The sequence below is a fragment of the Dipteris shenzhenensis genome, chromosome 17 (genome assembly GCF_047967505.1).
Source record: "Dipteris shenzhenensis isolate YYH24624 ecotype China chromosome 17, Dip_SZ_1.0, whole genome shotgun sequence".
NCBI lineage: Eukaryota > Viridiplantae > Streptophyta > Polypodiopsida > Gleicheniales > Dipteridaceae > Dipteris > Dipteris shenzhenensis.
In genome coordinates, this window is record NC_141612.1 from 17,775,686 (window position 1) to 17,785,689 (window position 10,004).

General features: G+C 43.8%; 1 long non-coding RNA gene across 1 annotated transcript; it reads right to left on the bottom strand.

Annotated features, from left to right (window-relative positions):
- Positions 1-3,304: 3,304 nt before the first annotated feature.
- Positions 3,305-3,735, bottom strand: LOC147891782 (uncharacterized). The gene is made up of 2 exons (XR_015542406.1): positions 3,660-3,735; positions 3,305-3,573 (listed from the first exon to the last, which is right to left on the bottom strand). It is a non-coding gene; the product is annotated as an uncharacterized LOC147891782 (long non-coding RNA).
- Positions 3,736-10,004: the final 6,269 nt, after the last annotated feature.

Below are 10,004 nucleotides of genomic sequence, written 5' to 3' on the forward strand. Positions count from 1 at the left end.
TCAAAACTTTATTTTTATCAAGGCATACAAACTTTTGACACCAATATAAAAGTTTCTCTTCTTAACGAAACTAATTGGAAAAAATCATCCATGGATCCCATCTTGCCCATCCCACTTGAGAGAGTACACATATGTACTTTACACACAGAACTGTGCGTACTTGATAAGTTGTTATATTTGCATCTTATTTATGCTTGGAATTTAATTCTGCAAGAAGTATCCGCACGATGCATTGCAGAAGCTGAGAAGTTGTTGTCAGAGATGGGATTCCATGGAGGACATGTCAAACTTAAGGAGGATAAGAAAATGTCTTGGGCAACATAGAATCTTCTTGCAAAAGTGTCCATGGGTGGAGGGAAGGCAAGGAGATCCGAACCACAATCTCGACAAAGACAAACATACATTGTCTCAAAGTAGTTTGGGTTGGGAATACTAGAAAGCATTGTGTGAATGCACGACCAATAAGGCTTCTCATCATCAAGTAGCAACTTTGAGAGCTAAAGTATGGACAAAGGTAGATGCATTGATAAAATTGCTTCGCCAGGTTCAAATCGATGAGATGTATTATGAAAGGTTCAGGATGGTTGTGAAAGAGTTTATGAAATTAATGGTGAAAGCATGGGGGGAGTCGCACATTACGCATTACATGGTAATCTTGGCACCATTGTAATATTTAGCACTTGCTTTATAAATAGTTTTTGTTGCTGATTTGATTCTCATCCTGTTTACAGCATATTCTCTATGCACACGGACCATGGTTTGTACAAAATTAGGGTCCTTTGTCAATTTGGAATACACAAGGCATAGAGAAGTCACACTATAGAGCCAAGGTAGCCTACTTCAAGAACTCAAGGCATGGTGGTGGTGTCACTCAGAGTAATGCATTGCATGAGATGTTCGACTGGTTTTTTAGATGTTTACTAGGAAGGACTTTGAAGTCTAAAAGGAAAAGGCATCAGAACTTGCAAAAGTAGTTCAAATTGTATCAAAGAATAGAAGGCATAGTGCTTGGAAAGCATCCATAGGGAGTCAAGGAGTCGCACATTGGTTGCAAGCTAGAGTGAGAGAAGGGAGCAGATGGGTCCAACCACCAACAGAAGCTATGGTGTAATTGTATACAAATATGAAATAAATATATTGCTTATTTTGACCACAATTTGTGTACTCTCTTTAATATCTTGCTTATTTTGACCATAATTTTTGTACTCACACGACGTTGGGAAAGTGGGGACATGTTGAAGGAGGGGGGAGAGAAGGGAGGGGCATGGGGTGAGGCAAGGGGAGGGGTGGAGTGGTAGCAAGGGTGGAGGGAGGGGGGGATGGGGGTATGGGAGAGGGCGACGAGTGTGGGTAGGGCAAGTAAGGGGAGGGCAAGGGGGGGGGAGGGCGACGAGGGTGGGGGGGTGGAGGGGTTAGGGCAAGGGCAGGGGGCACGATGAAACCCTAAATGTAATTAAAAGGGATGTCAAAACATGATGGGCCCTTATAAAACGTTTAAAAAAACTCTAACTCTCATTATTCAATGGCAAGAGTGAAGAACACTGTAGACCCACTGGTGGATGCCGCCTCCACCCTTCCTCTAGCTCCACCACCTCCATGGATCCACGCACACAAACCTATTCGGGTCCGGTTGTACCTCCCCCGACTCTCGTGAGCCCTCCCCCAACTCCCCCAAGTCTCGTGAGCCCACTCCCCAGTCTCCTATGCCTTCTTCTCCTCACAAGTCTCGTGAGCCCACTCCCCAGCCCCAAGAGCATGAGCCTTCCCCTCAACCTTCTCCCCAGCCTTCCCCTCAGCCTCAACCTCAACATGACCCTCAGCTTCCCCTTAGCCTCAACCTCAGCCTGACCCTCAGCCTTCCCCTCAACCTTCCCCTCGGCCTTCCCCTCCCCATGAGATCCCTCTCTCGATCGAACAAAATGTGTTCGATAACCTCCTAGATATAGAGAGGCTTCCTGAAGGTCAACAGACTGCCAGGAAGAGCACCATCTTCCCTCTCCTAGAGATACAACCCATGGCAAAGATGACCCCGGTGCCCATGAGGAGGGGTAAAGCAGACTCTGAGGAAGCCCCATCCCAAAGAATGTCTAAGCTCCAGACGTCAACGAGAGGAGGACTCGGAGGAGGACCAATGCAGACAGGAGCAGCAGAAGAAGTTTAAGGCAGACAAGAGGCCGTGGGAAGGTGTTCGGGTACCTGTAAGGCCCCCACCAAGAGTCAGGAAGCCGTACCGATCAAAACCAGGAGCGCGGGCCCTAAGGGAGATCAGAAGACCACCGACAACTTGATCCCACGTGCTCCCTTCCAATGTGTGGTAGGAAAGATCGCACAGGGATACAAGAATGGCATGTGCTTCAGCACAGGAGCTATGGGGGCACTCCAGGAGGCTGCAGAGCAAGTGATCACCGCTCTGTTCGAGGATGCCAACTTGTGTGCCATCCATGCAAAGTGCGTCATGGTCATGGACAAGGACATGGCTCTGGCGAAGCAGCTATGGAGTGACCCAAGTTTGAAGCCCTAGATTCTCTTGTAGCCCACTCTTAACACTTAGACCACCCCCTGCCCTTGAAGTAACTATCTTGTATCTAAGGCCCAAGGGTCAATTTTTTTAAATAAAATATATTGACATTCTCTACACTCTCGCATTGTTGTATATTTTCCATTTCAATGCTTGTAGTAAATGATCATTTTAAGTTAAGTTTTGAATTTTGTCAAATCTTGCAGGAATTTTACCATCACGCAGAAGGGAAAAGTGTCTGGCACGTCGCCAGGACCCCAGAAAGCCCAAAACCCACCACGGCGTGAATTTGGGTATTTTGGAGTCGCGGGTTTTGGGCTTTCTGGGGTCCTGGTGACATGCCAGACACTTCTCCCTTCTACACGACGGTGAAATTCCTTCAGGATTTGACAGAAATGAACTCTTGATACCCAGAATTGGTGAAAATGATACTAAATTAGCTAGAAATTTATTAAATTAACATAATTAAAATGATGGAGAAAATATATCATCAACAACTTAAACAAAATACAATGGAATTCATGACAAGCAATGATAACTTGAAACAAATAATAAAGACATGTAGTCATGTATCCATTGAAATATCCATTTAAATATATGTTTATATATACAAAAGGCCTCACAGGCTATCTTTCCTGTTAGCTAGTTCGAGCTAGTTCGAGTACATCGAGAATAGGGGTCTTTGAATCCCCTAGTAGATTCCTAGATATAAATCTAGCCGCAACAGCACTAACATCCTCCTCTCCTACTGCCAAAGACATAGCCGTTGCAGTCAATGCCCTGCCATGAATGTTCGATCCAAAGGCATTGATAGCAGCCAGGCGGTGTACCAAAATGACTTTGTCGGCATTCCGAGTAATGTTGGAGTATCCAATAGCGCACGACAATGCCTTGCACTTCAGCAGCTCCGAAGGACCTCAAGGAGAAAATTTGCCGTGAAAGACCACGATATGCTCTGTGACTTTGCCAAGGTAATGGGCCAAAGAATGATCTCGCCCAAATGTGCTGCGAACATTACCCCGTCGAGATGAGAATTCATCAAGCTCGAACGCATCCTGGAATAATTCAACAAACATTAGAAGACCGACAAAACAAATTATACTGAAAGAACATCAAAATAAAAAATATTGTTCGAACTTACCACTACAGCGTCATCGGCTTCTATCCCTTCCTCATTTGCAATGTTGATGGAACCAAGTGCTGTGTGATGTTCCATTTGGGAGGTGGACGCTTTCTCTTAACCTGTGTTGGAGGTGGAAGCTTCTGCATGAGAGGGTTGTGCATCATATATAGACATGTTTGCATCTCTCATTGAAACTAGCATTGTTAAGAGAAAGTCTTCCATTGTCTGGTCTTCAGTACCTAAAACCCTGGGATCTTTGACACTTGTGTCAACATCAAACCCCGATAGGACTTCGAGTGCCTCATCCTCTCGTAGTCCAAAAAGAATCTCTATGTCATGGAGGAATACCTACTCTTCTCCATCGATGATGAGGGGGGACAAGGACCATAATTCTGAGTCTGGGTCGACGATCTCCGATGCAGAATCTTGCTCTATTGGGGGCTCTTGAAGTAGGCTCAATGCTTGAGCTGCTTCCATCTCCTCTATTGGATCATCAAGACTTTCTTCCATGTAGATGTTCGAGTCTAGTCTAGGGATGACTAGATCAGCAGTTCTAATAGAGGGGGTGCTAGACGATGTGGCTTCTTCCTCTAAATTTCCTTCTTGGAGAAGGAAGATAAATGTCATCTCCCATGAAAGGAATTTGGTGCCTGTATTTCCTATGATCCCTGCGTCTAGGATGTCTGGAACTTCAACTGTCCTAAACCCTTCATCTGTAAGGTCGTCACAAAGCAGGCCAAGCGCTTTACAAACTTGGGTTCCTCTACGAACAGATACTTTATGTAATCCATGGGAACCCATCTCTTTGAAGTGTGGTCAAGTGTATAGGCAAAATTTGAGAAATTATCTTACATGTAAAGGATGAGATCTGAGAAGTCATCCTTGGATCCCATATATGTGCCTAGGACATCTAAAGTCCTATCAAACACTAAAAATAGCTCTTCCTCACGATCTGCAAATGCAGTTCATGAGATGAAGTCATGGAATGCAGTTTTAGCTGAATCCATGGCAAATAGCAGTTGATCCAGGGAGTAACTTCTAAGGATGGGAGTTTCTATGGCTCTCTAAATGTGAAAGTGAGAATGTGATGTAAAAAGGGCTCTTACTCCTTAATATATATCAAAACCCCAAAAATTAAAATTAATCATAAAATCCCAAATTTTTTGAAGAACATTTACCACCATGAACTAAAAGGAGAAAACATTAAAAGAAATAACATTTTAATTTAATTGTCCATCATCTTTTGAAGCAATAACTAGGATTTGACAAACAAAATTAAATGCTGCACTAGTCAAACACATTGTTAGCAATCTTCAACGTTGCAGAAGGAATGAAATTGGCACTATGCATGCACTTCTCCACATGTCGGCTGATCTTACCACCATTTAAGGTAAAGTAGAAGGACTCTGACATGCCATCCTCCATGACCAATAGGTGTTCTTGCACATCCCTTAGAGTCCATTGCGATGTGACATTCACATTGAACTTGACATCTCCCTCTTCAACATCGATAGACAAACTTACCCCCGTATTGTCTTTATCATTAGAGTCTAAGGGAAGCCACCGGCCATTTGTTTTCTTCCAACGCCTATACTAAAAAGCTAAATACAACATTTGGCGTGACAAATGGTATCTAATAACCACATTGTCTTTACATGCGTGACATTGAAACACATCACCCTTTTGGTCACCTGACCTGGTTCCCCAATTCATCAAGCAAATCTACAAGAGCATTTTCATCTACATGCTTGTAGGACCACATAGTTTTTGTTCTATGCATATGTATATTCTGAAATAAAGAAGCAAAAATGTGTAGAGGCATAAACCAAGATAACCTTGCCCATTTGGATCTAAATGTAAACTTCATGGCCATGCCCACATTCTTTGCAATCTTGTCCTTGTACGATTTCAATGTCCTCGAGTCCACATTGCTGCAATCCATGTCTTGAAGTTGTGGTGGTGCAATGGTTTGTAGACGGCCATAGCTTGATGATGTCGTTGGAGTGATGTATGTTGCAAATGTTATACCAATACACATTCTTCATTCGCAAGGAGGCCAACTTCTCCCCAGCATGCATTTGCTTACCTAAATCCTCATGAATCGCAGTGAACTTGCCTATGAATGATTCAACTGGTTCCCACTCCTCGAGGTCCGAAGGGAAGACATCTGCCACCATGAATAAGAGCTCTTAGAAACCAAACACAAAATTTCCAAATGGATTCATTACACTTACAGGTGAAAAAGGTACATAGATAGAAAGGCTCACAGTGTGATGGTATCCTAGATTGATTGAATGATGGAGGAAACCACATATCTTTTCCCATGTAAACATGTTGCACTTTTGCGAGCCATCCTTTCTTCCCAAACTTGAAGTTCAAGATGCGCCCCTTCCACTCATGCAAGATGTCACCTCTCTTGCTCTTGGGAAGCTTATGTAGACCTTTGGTTGATCCTTTCATCACTATCCAGTCATTTAAGCTGTAGGTGCAAGGGATCCACTCATCCAATGCATTTCTGGTGTTGTGAAAGACACAAGAGGTCACAACATTGCGTGGTCTTGTAGCCTTTCTCCTCACCATGCTTGCGGAGGTTGCAACAGCAAGAATGGGACTCCTACACAAGGCAATGTAGCTCCAACAAAGGCACAAAAGAGGGAGAAGGAGAGGGACAGAGCAGCAGCAATAGAGGCACAGGAGAGGGAGAAGAAGAGGGACAGAGCAGTAGCAACAAAGGCACATGAGAGGGAGAAAGAGAGGGACAGTGCAACAATAACAAAGGCACAGGAGAGGGAGAAGAAGAGGGACAGAGTAGCTCCAACAGAGGCACAGGAGAGGGAGAGGGGAGAGAGAGAGAGAGAGAGAGAGAGAGAGAGAGAGAGAGGAGCTGTAGCAAGCAGGCCAGAGCAGGAGGGAGTAGAGAAAGAGGGGGGAGAGGAAAAATGCATGGGATTTGGTTCAAATCTGAGTGATTTGGCAGGCTGGACCAGAATAGTGGGGGGCAGAGGTCCTAGAAAGAGGGAGGGGAGAAGAAAAATTCGCCATAAGGGCCCTACCATCCCATTGAAGGTAGTTTTGGGCTCATGTGGGGGAGGTGCACCTGGTAGGAGGGTCAAACATGGGTCAAGAGGGGGGGGGGATGGTTTGGGTGGTCCCTAGTGTAAGGGGAGCAACCAATAGGGGCTCTCTGTAGGCTTGCCCACCCTCTACCTCAACATACCATTGCCCCACACCTTCTAGCACTCTCATTGGTACACCTTAAATCACTCTCTAATCCCTTGAAATTAGGAAACACTAATTGGAAGCCCTTTTGAGACCTCAATTCTCCCCTAATGAATCAAAAACATTGGTCTGCAAATCTGGTTGAGAAGTGTGCCAACTCACCTGCATCCATCCACATAAAAGGCAAGTTAGAACAAGGACCTTTATAATGTGGGACTGCACGCCTCCATGCTAGCACACAAATGTTATCCATGTCACCCAACATTATATGCAACAATTCATACTATGGCACTTGAACGCCCACAAATAATTCAGTAAATGGTAATACACATAGTCAATAAATGGTAGTAAACATTCTTGGTAATAAAGGTTATAATTAAGAGTGGTTCTCCTATGTAATGTTCTAACAAATCCATCTATACGTGATCATGGGATAAAATCCATAGTCTCTCGAGCTTCTTTAACTCTCTTCATCCAGAATGGGACATCCACATATCTAGCATGTATTTCAGTATTACAATGTGTCATACAAAAAAATTAACATCACTGTAAAAGGTCCATACCACCTTAATACGTCCTCAACAATCTGCTTATTCCATAACTGCAAACCATTACTTCTCAAATCGACCATAGTTCGCCATAAAGCTAATTAGATTTGTCGACAGAATACTCCTCCCCAACTTTATATATTTCGTATTTTACTTTTCATACATAAGTGTCCCGAGGGGATATTCCATCTTGTCTCATGTTACTCCTTTTACTGCTAATCATGGAAAGAGTAATTATCTTCTTAGTTAGCATCTCAGTTTATCACAAACTCCAGAATGAAACTCAGTAATTGTACAACAGTTCAGTGTAACCTTCATTGTTGCAAAGCGCTTCGTATCTACAGTATAATCTCTAGAGGTAGTATAACATTGGAGCGAACGAACTAATTCATTAAGCAACGAATGGTAAAGATTGGGACCCGCCCAATCCATTTTTGCAATAATCTATTGCTAGTGTACACGGTGGACTATAATGGTCCCCATTCTGTTATCAAATCCCAGCCGTTTCATATACTGTTCTTCTCCTATCTCTAGTACGCACTGTGCTATCTGGGAGGGCTTTAATGTGTCTGTACAGTCCTAGAGTGGGGTCTCCCAGCTTCTCTGGAATCCCACTTCTTTTCAGGTCCAAGGCTTGTGAGCATGTGGAACGTTTCGTATGAACTGAGTTCATCGTGCAGCCATATTATGATTGTGTTCCTGATTCGCGTTCGATGTTGAGGGTCGCAACTATTTCAAGGATACTTTTCTCTCTCATGGAACGACCCTACAACGATCTACTGCGTACCATCATAGCTATTCATCTTCTTTTGGCGGGTCTACTCTTAACAGAATGAAAACAGAAGTCATATTCTCCTCCCATGCACGAGTCTCGTGTACGTTGATGGAGAAGAGATGTTACTGGTTGGCCATGACCTTCTTGTATAATCAAGAGGTATCTGGCTAGGGCGTCTACTGTTCGGAGCACCGTGAGTTCCCTCGCTCTTGGGCTCCCCATCGTTCCTGCCGAATTGTAAACTCTCTGGCTCACGGTCCTTTCACTGAGTTGATCACGTATGCAAAGTTTCTGGGCTCACTTGTTAACGTGCTTCTTCATCATAAAGGTGGACGAGAAAATGGAAAGTGAGCTCCATGGCTGACAAGCCCTCCATCGCTCCACTCGCAGTTACAAGCGCCAGTATACAGAAAAAATTGGACCATAGACTACCCAGCACAGTCCCGAAAATACGTTCGGTTAATCCGTTTGCTATCACGATGCAATATTCACTTCATCTACTCGGTCTATAGAGAAGTACCAGCCTTTTCCTCTACGTGAATATTCACGCAATGCTACTAGCGTTAGCAACCTGCAAGCTGATAAGCAATACCGCGTATGTGCAATCACAATAACTACGGTCGAGTGCTACGTTGTTGGGGGAGCGTCTCGCAATGGACTAAGCTCCAGCCCTCCCTCTACATCCACGGAACGTCCATTCTAACTTTTTGTGGAAGGCGGATATGCAATTCACCTTGCTAAGCTATCCTGAACGAACGTCCAGTACAAAATGCTCTAAGTTCTCCTCAAGGGCCTGCGCGCTCCTATTTATCCTGTTAAGGAGCATGGATGCATGTTCTCTGCTTCGTAGCTCAATACCTAAGCCCAAATCTCAATGGAGCACCTACCTGTAAGGTCTCCATAACTCTGCTCGTTTGTAGTTACGGTGCTCTGCCTGAACGTTGTGGTGCGACTCGGCGCTCCCTCTTGTCGTTTACTCTTCTTGCAGTAAGATGCTTTCAATTCTTTCTTGTTATTTATGAAGGCAAGTCTTATGTATTTTTATCTATTGGTGCATTTGATATAATACCACCTATCATGAGATTGATGATACTAATGGTTGTGACTTTTTTATTTATGAAGGCTAGTGATATGGTCATATTCTGCAAGGCTTCTCTCACGTTCCACTACATGAGAGAGTTGTTTTTATTAGCCGTTAAGAACTTGGCCAAGAATCCTCTTGCCCCTCTACCACCCAACCATCACCAGGAGTGATGTCATATGGAGAACTCATGCTAAGGTCCCTGAGATGTTACCTTCCAGAGCATATGGATCCCGAGCAAGGGGAAGATCCGCATGGCACATCAGATATACACGGGCTCTCTTCTTCTTATTCCAAGGGACCATTATTCCAGCAAGATGATTGAATGGCAACCCGCTTCAAAGAGTTCAGTGCACTTGGATAGCCCCGAATCCCAGGTACAGCCTTCAAAGATCTTGAGAGGTGGCAAGACCATGTCATATACTGATACAAAGATCAAGAACCTCCCTGTGCAACATTTACTTTATGATGACAAGGATTGATGGATGGCAAGTATGTAAAGTCCGCCTGAGAAGTATCGCGATGCTACCACATAATAGAAAGACTTTGATGAGTATAGAAAAGAACTCTAACCTTTTCATTCATGCATTGTTTGATAACCCATTACTTGAAATGTTTTCAATTTAAAAACTATTTATTGAATTCCTATCCCAAAAGGGAATGTATAATCTGGTTGGAATTATGAAAGAGATTAGCATTGCTTGGAAGTTCTCACGTAACTTAGCATCTATACTTTGCAA